A 10,177-nucleotide genomic window follows, 5' to 3' on the forward strand; every position below is an offset into this window, starting at 1 on the left:
AAGTCTAGCCCTAAGGATTTTATTTTGCATTTCTACAGGGAAACAACCTTTCATCTACAACTGAGTTTAACTTGTCCGTAGGGAAAATTGCCTTTTTCCTACTTTTTTTCTGAAAATATGTAGGGAAAAACACCTTTCGCCTACTTGTTTTCGACCAATCCGTAGAGAAATGCCTATTTTCCCTACGGTTTTTAACTTTTAGTAAGGAAAGCTAATTGGAAAAAACTTTTTACCTACGGTTTTTAGACATTCCGTATGGAGAAACACCATTTTAACTACGGATTTTATGAAACACCATAGGAAAAAGCACATTATCCCTACCGATTTTCTGGATATTTAGTAGGCATAACCACACCTTTACTTACGGAATTATGAATTTACATTGGGAATGTTCAACACTTCCCCTATGGATTATTCCGTAGGTAAAAGTAGTGTCTCCCTACGGAACATTAAATCCGTAGGGAAAAGGCTTTCCCTACCCCCACCTACCCTATGGAAGGAGGGAACGGCAAAATTCGTAGTGAAAGGTCTGTCCCTACGGATTTTGACACTTTTCCTACGAATTTTTCCGTAAGGAAAGCCTAGTTTTGTTGTAGTGCATTGCCCTTGCAATGAGAAGGCTTCTAATGTCTAAGGGTGTCTAAAAGACTAATAAAGTCTCTATAGAAAGAAGGAAAGAAAGGGGGTATTACCGGGACTAAGGAGGTCCCCCTAAAGGATGGGTTGGGATAACTCCTTCATCGCCCCTAGATTAAATAGAGATTTTGAAACTAATAGAATGAGGGATCGTAAAGTACAAATTATTAACATAGACCAAGAGAAAAATATACTTTTCAACTCATCAGACTTGAAGGAAAACATCAATGTATGATCCTAAGAATAAGCTTGTTACTAAAATGGTGTATTTACTTCATGAATTCCTTTATTGAAGAGACTTATGTTCGAACATATCATAACCACATTATCATCCACTAGTTTTACCTGTCTTACAACATTTGAATGATATTCCTAAATTTTCATGAATAGCTTAATTAATAAGTGCATCAACAAATAATGGAACTATGCCATTACCATAATAGAACAGTACAAACATCGGTTCATCAATAAACATTTTGATACAACAGGCACATCTATCTCTAAATTTGAGGAAAATAAAACAAGAGTACATGAAATAGTATTATCAATAAAACGGAATAATATGACTATCAGTTTATCAACGCCACTCTAGGACAATATTCATATCAATCTATAAACTCAATTAATATAAGACAAACAACAATGGAACCATATCATCATCCTAATAAATCAATATAAATTTCAGTTCATCGACACCACTTTTAAAATATTAAAATCTTCACAAACAGGTTGAGGGCGAGTATAGGTGTAAACAATTTGAACAACAACGTCAGTAATATAATATTCGACTCTAAAAGTTCAAAATGTGAATGTAATAGTTACCCTGTTCTTATATTAAACACATTCCAATTCGTATGACCAGCTCATAATTTCATTTAGGTTCACACAAGAAAAATCTTTAAAGCAATTAAAGCAGTCGAATCATCGGATAATGTTCTTCCTTAACCTCACTAAAATTTTCCATGTCAAAGAAAAGGACAAAATAAATAATCATTCAAAAATCATTTTTAAAAATTCATAAAGTACAAAATAACCTCCTGTAATCATCAGGGCCTGATCATGTTCTTGATTTTCTACTCATATAAAATAACCTTTATATGTTCCATCAACCCAAATCCCAAGTTCTTAAAGAGGCTAAAGTCATCATATGCACAACTCAACTATAACCCAAGCCTATCCCATTAAGGTAAATACAACCCAAGCATCAGTGCTACTCAACCATATAGAAGAAGATTTCATGAAGTGAGAAAAATTAACCAGGTTATAACTGATCTCATTGAGAAAATTTAGATATATGAATCGGTGCTTTTAGGAACAAATAGTAAGCTTATCCTTAAGAATAACTTTCAAAATCCTTTGACCTTTCATTCAACTATAGTATCTCCAGTTTATTATTTCAACATCTCAAGAAGAATTATGAATAATTCAATTCTATAAGAGTAAAATGAACACTGTACCATTATCATATTAACCCAAGATAAAAACTTGAAACTATGACTGATACAACATTTTGACTTGTAGTATACACACAAACATGACTCGTTTATTCACTATCCATCAAAATAACCACAGACCTCTAAAGACATTATCCTACTTTAAACTTTAACTCACTCATACAATCATAAAACAAAGAGTGTATCAAACAACTCCCACCATTTAGGATAAAATGATAGGACATGATGAAGCTATTATTGTCTAATTCCTACAGCCACCAAGTGTAACTGTTTACCCAAAAATTATCACCAATGAATTTGCTAAAATAGTGTTTGGCACTCTTTGTAAAACACACTTGCCAATGAAAAACTCTGTGACCCATTATCATAACTGTAACTTTGAAGGAAAACTAAAAGATATACAAAGCAAAACTATTTCAAAATTATTCAACTGATGAAATAATCAACATTTGAATCAACTGATATAATAGCACACTATAAACCATTTTGTGCACTTAAATCACCACTTACCTTTAAATAATAAAAAGAGAAACTTTAGAGTTAAAATCAAACAGATGAGTTGGAATTTGTTCTTTCATTTCTCTTAAAAAATAATATAAAGAATGGGTGACAAAATCAAAATTAAACAACTATATTATCATATAATTATAATATCAAAGATAAAAAAATAATATTTCAGTTGGACATTCCAAAAATTAAACACTTAAACATGAAGGAAAATTACAAGCTAATACCCTAAGTTACATGTAAATTCCCCTTGCCATTTTTGAATGAGCAAAACTTCTTTCAATCACGTCAAGATATACAAAGCAGCCATACTGGAAATATCCTGATGAAAAATAAGAGGGTATCAACATTAGCCCCTATATTCCACTTTGAAAATTTATACATGTATGTTCTCATTTTTAACTTCCCAAATCTATTTCATTCTCTTAGCATTCAAAAAACCAAACTGATATCAATATGATCTTTTTTTTTATTAATGCCCTTAGATAAATTCAAAGGGAAAAATGTAATCAGATTATACCGATAACCAAAAGGTCTGAAATGATAAGAACAATAGTACTGACATCCATATTCTTTTAACTCTCAGGCCATATTACAATCAAAGACCAAACCGAATGATAACTAAAAATCACGTTTAACATGGTAACACTGAAAAGTGAAAATAACTAATATTGTTACTATCACGTAGTTAATGAACTTGTTAGATACACTAATTAAACCTACAGGTCCATTGAAACATAGGCAATAATTCATATTATTCAAAACATTTAGTTAGCAATTTATGAACCAAATAACAAAGAAACTACAGATTCACAATAAAATTAGATTCACAATAAAATTGTCCTAATTAAAATAAACTTCTATAACCTAAAATTTTGGAAAACACATGAACTATAACAGGTCCCTAAATAAAGTCCAACTATGAACAAGTAATTCTACATAATTACCCATCCCCAAAATTTTCTAAATTTGGCAATTAAATCCCATCCCCAGACATAAGCTATGTTCTGATGCGAAACTGAGTCCTTTCAATAACTTCCTTGGGACAATATATAAACACAATAATTCTATGTCAACATCTCACAAGCCCTTTAAACATGTGATCAAAGAAGAGTCCCAGCTATCTATTATAATATAAGTCAATTCCAAACCCTCTATCTATGCCTCTTATTTATATTTTAGAGATTTTTACTTACAACTTTTCAAATTGTACAATCATAAAGTTATCATAAAAGAAATTGTTGTACACACATTACCTATAAGATGCGTACGGTTTTAGTATTAAACTAAAATAAAGGACGCAGAAAACACACATCTTGCAACCTGAATCAGAATCAGCAACAACATACTAATGTGCTAATACCAGGTAGGATAGAAGCCATGGATAAACCTTAATATTTCCATGGAAACTATGACTCATATGATATCTATTCAAGCATTATCTTGAGCATGATCTATTCGATCATTTGTTTTACATTTGGACTTAGGAATTCCTACACAACTTAGAAAGCACATCATCGCAGCACCATATAAATTCCTTTTTTTTTCATCTTGTTCCTTAACTAATTGACAACGGAGGCCAAAATCAAACCTCTAATTAACGAAATTTCACATGATTCACCACATATTTTGACTTAACAAAGAATAAAAGTTATGGAATCTAGAAAATCATTGATAATTCAAAACATACCTGATAAAAACAAACACTTGAGCTATCAAAACCTTTCATGTACACGAAGATACTCCAGCCTTAAAAATCTCACAAAAAAAATTCAATAGACAAGCTCAGATCTTGTGTAAAATGGTCGATCCTCGATTCTTGTTAGTGAGTCTGGATTTTAAGAGAGCTCGAGCTAAGGTTTAGAAGTTAGAGAGGGCGAAGATCTAGAGTTTGGAGGATAAAGATGAAAGACATAGGGTAAATCTAGGGTTTAGGCATAGATCTAGAGTTTCAAATAGGTAAAAAAATGAAAGAGAAGTAAAGTTACTTGATAAAGATCACACCAGATGGCCGGAATCTGGCCAGATTGGCCGAGAAGAAGGAAGGTGTTAGGGTTTCCAAAATCGCCTCTCTCTCTCTCTCTCTCTCTCTCTGCTCTGAGATTTTCCAAACGAAAAATGAAATCACCCCCACAAAAACAGACGAGTTTCTCTATTTTATAAGAATAGAAGAGAGTAGATATTTACACTACCAATTTTGATGAGCGCACTATTGCGCAAAAAAATGATGGGCGCACGACCGAATCGTGTCTTTTCCTGGCCCTTCCCAGGATAAATTCACGCCCCTTTTCATTTCAGAATACTTACATTGCTCGTCTTATTAGACAAATTTCGTCCGATTTCGATGAAATTTTACAGGGATCTAGCCGGGACCCTACTACGATAGGGCGGAATTTGGGGCTCTAAATCACTAATTTGACAGGGTTTTTATTCAAAGAGATAGATTTAGGGTTCAGTCAAAATGGGGTGTCTACAGGTCATGGGCCTCCATTTGGTCAATTTCATGCGAAATACATGAAACACGGGCGAAATTTCAGTGTATTTCACCGAAATAAATTTCTATTTCAAGTGAAGGCAATTTTGAATTCGGTCGTTTCAGTTTCGGTCTAGGCTGAAATCCGAAATTTCATATTTCAGTCGAAATTTAAAACCATGATAAGTGGTCTCATCTATGAAGAGAATAGAGGGGTTTTGAAGATCTTCTTGGAGAATGTAATTCGTAATGCTGTTACCTACACTAAACATGCTCGTCGCAAGACCACCACATGCCCTCCTTTAAACAGGTGCGAAGTATACTAAGGGGGTGTGAATTTATCATTGCCCATTAGAAAAAAAACCATTTCTATATTGCATTTACTAGTATATTTAAAAAACTAAATTTTCATATTTATCAGGCAAGAGAAAACAATAAGCAAGGTGCTCTCTCAAACCCTTAAATAAATTTTCCTTACCTGTTGTTCTAATATTTAGACAAGTTATATGAAATTTTTCAATTTTTCAATTTTTTTTTTGAGGAATGATAGAGTGAAGGGCACCCTTGCAAAAACTAGTTTCAAGGGTGCCCCCATTGGTAAGTTTCCACGAGTTTTTATTTAATTTTTTCTTTCCCCCCTCATTTCTATCCGAGAGACTGCGAGATTATTTTTTTCTAGAAGCACATGTAGAAATTTCCTAAAATGGTTGAGCGCTTGTAAAAAACAGCATCATTTTTCCACATAATACGGTTCACCCGTGCAAAATAATGCTACAAAAAATCTTTATAAACCCCTCCACCCCGACCTCTAAAACAATGTTCTTTCTTCCCCATGTTGTAGCATTGTTTCCCTCTTCTTGTTGTTCTTCCTTCCCCTTGTTGTAGCCTTCTTTCCCTCTTCACCTTTTAATTCCATCTCCCATTTTTCTCAATGGCTGAAAAATCTCTCACAAAGAAAAGCAAACAAGGCACTCCCCATTCTCGTGAGAAAAAGGATGGAGAAATCCCTAAGTCTCTCCTTAAAAGTGAGAGTGAAAAACACCAAGAGGAAAATAGTAGCAATACCTCTCATGGTAATAGTTCTGTGGGCAAATTAAAACATGCCCAATGCCCCACAGATCACCAAAAATCGCCTAATGTATGGAACGGTTGAATCAACGGCCACGATGTTATGAGCGTGGGCATCCACCAAACCCACCTTCTCCACACACTCTCTCGGCTCGCTGTATTTCTCCATGACTGTCGTCACAACTCTTGAGAGGTACTATTTCCCTCGTGTTGTTTTCACTCTCACTTTCAAGGAGAGACTTAGGGATTTCTCCATCCTTTTTCTCATGAGAATGGGGAGTGGCTTGTTTGCTTTTCTTGGTGAGAGACTTTTCAGCCATTGAGAAAAATGGGACAAGGAATTAAAAGATGAAGAGAGAAAGAAGGCAACAACAAGGGGAAGAAAGAACAGTAAGAAGAGTGAAAGAATGCTACAACAAGGGGAAGAAAGGACATGATTTTAGGCGTGGGTGTGGAGGGGTTTATAAAGATTTTTTGTAGCGTTATTTTTCCTGGGTGAACCGTAAAATCGTTGCAATCAAATCTTGCAGTATAAAATCTAGATGCAATCAAATCTTGCCGTATAAAATCTAGCTCCAATAAAATCTCAAAATCTGGCTATAAAATCTCGTTGCAATCAAATCTTGCCGTATAAAATCTAGCTCCAATAAAATCTCAAACTCTTGCTATAAAATTTCTTCGCAATCAAATCTTGCCGTATAAAATCTAGCTCCGATAAAATCAGAATCTCGCTACAATAAAATCTTTAATCGTTGAATTTTTTTGAAATTTCTACTAAAATTGGGTAGTGGGCCTCCATTTCGTCAATTTCGGGCGAAATACAAGAAACACGGGCAAATTTCACTGTTTTCGGCGAAATAAATTTCTATTTCGAGTAAAGGCAGTTTCGGTTTCGGTCTTGACCGAAATTTCGGACTGAAATTTCAGATTTCAGTCGAAATTTAAAACCTTGACCAATGGTCTCATCTATGAAGAGACTAGAGGGGTTTTGAAGATCTTCTTACAGAATGTAATTCGTGATGCTGTTAACTACACTGAACATGCTTGCCGCAACACTACCACATACCCTCCTTTAAACTCGTGCGAATTATCCTAAGGGGGTGTGAATCTACAATCGCTCGTTAGACCAGAAAAGAAAAACAATTTCTACGTTGCATTTACTAGTATATTTACAACACTAGATTTTTATATTTATCAGGCAAGAGAAAACACTAAGAATGGTGCTCTCTCAAACCCTTTAAATAAATTGGACTTACATGTTGTTATAATATTTAGACAAGTTATATGAATTATTTCAATATTTCAAAAAAAAAAAATGGAGGAATGATAGAATGAAGGGCGCCCTTGCAAGAACAAGTTTCAAGGACGCCCATATTGGTCAGTTTCCATAAGTTTTTATTTTAGTATTTTCTTTCCCCCCTCGTTTCTATCTAAGAGACTGCGAGATTAATTTTTTCTAGAAGCACAAGAAGAAATTTCCTAAAATGGCTGAGCGCTTGCAAAAAACTACACCTTTTTTTCCACATAATACGGTTCACCAACGGTACAATAAATCTTTATAAACCCCTCCACCCCACGTCTAAAACCATCTTCTTTCTTCCCGTTGTTGTACCATTCTTTCCGTCTTCTTGTTGTTCTTCCTTCCCCTTGTTGTAGACTTCTTTCTCTCTTCATCTTTTAATTCCTTCCCCCATTTTTCTCAATGGCTGAAAAGTCTCTCACAAAGAAAAGCAAACAAGCCACTCCCCATTCCCGTCAGAAAAAGGATGGAGAAATCCCTAAGTCTCTCCTTAAAAGTGAGAGTGAAAAACACCAAGAGGGAAATAGTAGCAATACCTCCCAATGTAACTGTTCTGTGGGTAAATTAAAACATGCCCAATGCCCCACAGATCACCAAAAATCTCCTAATGTATGAGACGGTTGAATCAACGGCCACGATGTTATGAGCGTGGGCATCCACCAAACCCACCTTCTCCACATACTCTCTCAGCTCCCTATATTTCTCCATGACTGTCGGCACCAACTCGGTCACCGTCTCCGTCGCCGATGCTCTTGAGAGTTACTACTACTATTTCCCTCGTGTTGTTTTCACTCTCACTTCCAAGGAGAGACTTAGGGATTTCTCCATCCTTTTTCTCATGAGAATGGGGAGTGGCTTGTTTGCTTTTCTTTGTGAGAGAATTTTCAGCCATTGAGAAAAATGGGATAAGGGATTAAAAGATGAAGAGAGAAAGAAGGCTACAACAAAGGGGTGGAAGAACAACAAGAAGAGGGAAAGAATGCTACAACAAGGGGAAGAAAGAACATGGTTTTAGGGGTGTGGGTGGAGGGGTCTATAAAGATTTTTTGTAGCGTTATTTTGCATGGGTGAACCGGAATATCGTTGCAATCAAACCTTGCAGTATAAAATCTAGCTCCAATAAAATCTCAAAATTTCACTATAAAATCTCATTGCCATCAAATCTTGCCGTATAAAATTGTAGACACCCCCATTTTGCTACGCTTTAAAAAGCAAAGGATTTAGTTGGATTGTCAAGTCTTAAGTCCGTATTCCATATTAGATTAGACATCCATACATTTTTAAGGTAGATTTCATCTCATTTTAGGTGTTTTGAAGTTGAGTCGTAATCCTAAAGGTTTGTAAGGTGTTCCAATGGTTTCTGGAAGATGAGAATTTAAGTTTCCAATCAAGTGAAGAAACCTCCCATTTTTGGAATTTCTCAGGGTTTTCCCTTTTTGTACCTCGGGGGTAATTTGGTCATTTTCAATGTGTTTCACTTGACCTTTAGAGTGTGTCTAAGGAGTCTTAGATGATTTAATGGGTTTTTGAAAACCTGCTAAATTTAGAAACTCTTAGGAGTTTGACTTGAATTGGGAAACGAGGGCATTTGGGCATTTTCAGGGAATCCCAAGTAATCATGTTTGATATCACCCATCAAATGGAGCCATCTTAAAAAGTTTCTATTTTTGAAGTTTGACTACGAAGACTTTCTATTTTTAACTCCTCCTTTAAGGGCAGCTTGATTTGAATGCACTTTGGTCCCTTTTCGGGTGCGTATTGGTCAAATGAGAGCGTTTTGGTCCAAAAATTTGTTTTTACCAAGAGAGATGGCTCAACCATATGTTAGGGGTGCACCATAAAGGTCACATGGGTTAGGTCCATCCATAAAACATTAAATTTAAATGAATTTTATTAAATTTTTATGAAAAAAACCTAAAACCCATGTGAGAAGGCCCATTGGGCAAAGCCCACATAGGAAGGGCCCAAGTGGACCCACCCATGTGGGTCGGCCACATAAGTGGCCGCCCAACATGGATGAGGTGGGATGGTGATGTCATATTTGATGTGTTTTGAAAAAAAACAGGAAAAGAATGAAAAGAAGGAAGAGTTATAATTAGAAAGGGCTAGTATGGTCAGGTTAGTAAAATGACTATAAGGTTTTACCTACTCCTCTAAATTTTTTTTGATGATACTTATTTTAAACGGCTCGAAGAGATCTACAACTTTCTAGTTTACGACTTTTCTTGATTCTGCCCCTAAATAGGAAAAAAAATGAGCTCTAACGTTGGGTAGTCCCTTTTGGACGGGAATCTTTCATATATATGTTGTTTTCATTGTGTGAGAGCTTCTAGAAGAGTCTTGAAAGATCTACCTTATGTAAAATTGTATGCCTTGGTTTGCAAGTAATCACAATTATAATTCAAGTTGATTTTAAAACTAAAAGGAAGAAAAGATAAGGAAGAGAAATAAGAAACTAGTTAATGTGAGACTCCCCCCAAAGGAAATTACCTATTATTTGTGAACCCTAGCTTTTTTTATAAAGCAAATCAATTCAACCTTGAAAAAGGGCTGAAAAAACATCCAGCTTGGTCTCCTACTCTAAAAAATTCATCCCCTTTTGGAGAGCTCTTGTTCATCTTCTTCTCATATTGTGTTCTCCAAAAATTCATTAAATCTCTTCCATTCTTCTATATTTGTGATGTTGGAGATCTTTGGATCAATCAACGGGATTTTCTAGCGATTATAAGGGTGCGTCAA

Source organism: Tasmannia lanceolata, unplaced genomic scaffold, assembly GCF_043159265.1.
Source record: "Tasmannia lanceolata isolate RefF3 unplaced genomic scaffold, GAP_Taslan_0.1 ptg000023l, whole genome shotgun sequence".
NCBI classification, from domain to species: Eukaryota; Viridiplantae; Streptophyta; class Magnoliopsida; order Canellales; family Winteraceae; genus Tasmannia; species Tasmannia lanceolata.